The following is a 3,474-nucleotide window of genomic DNA, read 5'->3' on the forward strand; positions in this document are numbered from 1 at the left end:
GGGAGTGTAGGGCGGGGTCTAGGGGGCAGGTGGAGGACAGTGCTGGGATGAGGTGCTGGAGGGTGGGAGAGGGGAGGAGTAGGAAGCCTTGGGCTAAAGGGCACAGCGGAATGGGCCAGGGTTAAGGCTATAGGGAGCCCACAAGTGGGAAGGGAAGGATGCTGGTTGGGGTAATGGAGAAAAGTAAGAAATTATGAAAGGGTATGATATGCAAATGACTTTGGTAAGAAAAGACTAAAGGAGAATCTGGTTGAATGAGGATGAGAGGAGAGGGGTGTCTTCCAAGGCCACCTGGGCAGCAATGTAGGACCAAGGAAAAAGCGGAACTGAGGTAGCAATGTGGGCCCGGGAAAGAGGGGCGAGGGGGGACAATGCGGGTCACAAAAGGTGGCCTAGTGTAGTAATAGGGGGCAGAGAAAGGGGGTGCTGGGTAATAATGAAGGATGATGGAAAGGAGGTCAGGAGTAGTAAAGTGGGGCTGAGCAGACAGGGTTGCCAGGCCCCGATGCCATGTAGGGCTGACGGGAGAGTAGGGGGGATGCAAGGAAACGGGGAGTGGGGTGGCGGGGTGCCCGAGGTCGCCGGAGAAGGGTGCGCCTTCAGAGGTGGCGTTGGGGGTCTGCGCCCCGCCCGCGCCCGGGGGGCGGAGAAAGAGCGGCGCCAGCAGCAGCAACAGCAGCATCTGAGTGAGAGGCGGCAGTGAGGATCGGACCCGGGAGGCGGCCTGGCCTCCCTCCGGTCGCCTCGCGGGCTCCGACCCGGCTCAGCCCCGGGACCGGGAGAGCGCCCGGCGGAGGAGGCGGGGGCGGAGCCCGGCGCCGGGTGGGGGGAGAGGAGGAGAGAGAGCCTGTCCCCACCCTCCCCCCACCCTCCCGGGACTCCACCTCTCACCACCTCCTCTCCCCGGGCCCCGGCGGCTCGCCCGAGCCCGGCTGCCCCGCGCTCCCCGGATCGGCCGCCTCGCGGCTCCCGGTTCCCTTCCCCGCCGCTCCTCTGGCCCCCCAGCCCTCGGCTCGTTCCCTCCCCGCGCGCCCCTCTGCAAGCCCGGCCTCCCCCGGGCCCTGGCTCTTACCTTGGCGCGCCGGCCCGGCTCCCCGGCTCTCCCGGGCCTCAAGGCCCCAGGCCCGGCCGCTCCTCCCGGCTCCCCCCTCCTCCCTTGCTCCACCTTCCCCTCCTCCCGACCCTCCTCCCCGCGAATCCGCTTTCCAGCCCGGCCAGGGTCTCTCCCTCCGGTCTCACCTCCCCCAAACCCCACCCCCGTCTCTCCTTCCCCGGGGCGGCGGCGGCCGCGGGAGCGGGGAGCCGGGAGGGAAGGAGGCGGCGCCGGGGACCGGGAAAGCTCCCGGGCGGAGGGAAGAAGGAGGGTGCGGGAGGAGACAGGGCGGGGGGAAGAGGGGGAGACCGGGGAGAGGGCACCTCCCACAACCCAAACCCCGGGAGCCGCCCCGGATCCCGGCCCCGCCCTGGACCGCCCACAGCGCTGGGGGGCGGGCGGCGGGGGAGCGGGGCTCCGAGGGAAGGGAGAGGGGCGCCGGTGCACCCGCACACACACGCGCGCGGGGACCCGCGGGCCAGACCACTGGGAGCTGAGGAGGGGGCGAGGGGGCCCGAGCCAAAAGCCGAGGAGCTGGCGCTGAGACAGGGAGCCTGGGATGCAGGTGGAGAAACGGCTGCACAAAGAGAAGCAGCCCTGGTTGGGGTGAGACGGAAGAGGCTGAAGCCGACGACCGGGGGCAGGACGAGACGGGTGGGAGAGAAAGGAGAAGCCAGGGTCAGACAGCGGAGGGGCGGGGAGGGGCGGGGGTGAAGGCCGGGAGCCACCTCAGCGCGACAGGAGTTGTTGGATAGAGAAGACGAAGCTGGAGACCAGAGCGGCTCCGCGGGTCCAGCAGCGAGGCTACTCGCCTGCCGGGGGAGGGAACGCAGAGGGAGGACTGGAAGCAAAAGAAGGGGAGGGTAACGTCAAGGAGAGAAATTGAAGTAGGTGGGGGGGCGGGGACAGAAAAAAGACCGGAGAATAAAGAACCTCCAAGTGGGCAGAAGCCAGCATTATCTCCGCTCCAGCAGGGCCTAGCCATCAATATTTCTTGACTAAGGAAAAACTGGGCGCTCTAGAGACAACGGGGCAAGTGCAGGCCTTTTGACAGTTCCAGAGGCTCCAAGCTATTGTCTGTCTGGTGGAGGAAGAAATGTGCATGTGTGCACGCACACGTGTGTGTATGGTTCATGGGGATGAGTTTGGGCTGCCAGAGGAGACAGAAGGCTCTTTTGTGGGGCGCGTTGGGGGGGGGGGGGAGGGGAGGGATTTCTTTCTGACTTGTCCTGGGAAGGGGTGGGGAAAAGCTAAATACTATGAGACTGATTAGAACTGAAGTTCTCAACCTTCAGCCCTTCAAACATCTTGTCATGAGTCCTTTACTATGCTGAATTGAAACTCATAAAGGAAATAACCTACCTACACACAGAACTTTAAAAAAAAAAATGCTTCCCTGACTGTAGCATAAGAAAGAAAAAAAAAAGTAATTTGTAGTAAAAGAACATAAACAGTATTTTAACGTGTGAGTGTTGAAGTCATGACGAAGTAGGCAGATGCTAGCACTTATCCATAGAATCACAGGGCTGGAACTGCTACAAATGCCGGTTGATACAGGTGCTGAGTTGGTGACTCAACTACCTCCAGCGTGTTGCCATCAATGAAGTGACTTAACAAAATGTTGAACAACTCTTGGTAGCAAAGTCAATCTTCCCTGAATTCACACAGAACTGTAATTGCATTCCTAGAAAGTTCATTGTATATTAAAGTCGCTTTTTTAACTGTATTAAATTCTAGGCTCAGATAATTAAATACAAGTTATCACCTACATGAAGGTCCTAGGGGATACTTGAGAATCTGGAGGAAGGACAGCTCTTCACTCTGCAGGCTATACTTTGAAGGATGTCTTGTTCCCCTGCCATACCCATTAGGGCCCTCGGTGACCCCCTCCATCACTTACAAAAAGAAAGCCCACAAATTTTCAAACTGTCCTTTAGGGAGTGGTTGAGATCTGCTGAGCTACAAAAAGGGCAAAAGAGAAGAAAAGAGAGGGGCAGGATTTCTAACCTCTCAAAATGATAGCGACCCCTCCTCTAAAGACGTGCTGTTTTTTCAGCAAGGCAGAATCAAAAATGTGGGTGTCAAGTTATTGGCAGCAGAAAAAAAAAAAAAAATCATATGGATGAGAATTTTCCTAGACTGCTTTGAAAGAAGAGTTTCCTGACTCTACTGTGTCTATGGGCTAGGTCAGCTATCTGGTCTCCATGCTCTTTATTGGTCCTGGCAAGGTTGAGAGCCCAGAGGACACCTTCCCCACTCCCAGCAGGGCCTTCCTGTAGGGGAGCATCTGAGTAGGAACTCTCCCAGAAGCCCAAAAGGTCCTCATCTAGTCTTCCCTTTCTTTTTTGATGAATGCACAGCTTGTGGGATCATAGTTCTCT

Source organism: Bison bison, unplaced genomic scaffold (assembly GCF_000754665.1).
Source record: "Bison bison bison isolate TAMUID 2011002044 unplaced genomic scaffold, Bison_UMD1.0 scf7180017853217, whole genome shotgun sequence".
Taxonomy (NCBI): Eukaryota; Metazoa; Chordata; class Mammalia; order Artiodactyla; family Bovidae; genus Bison; species Bison bison.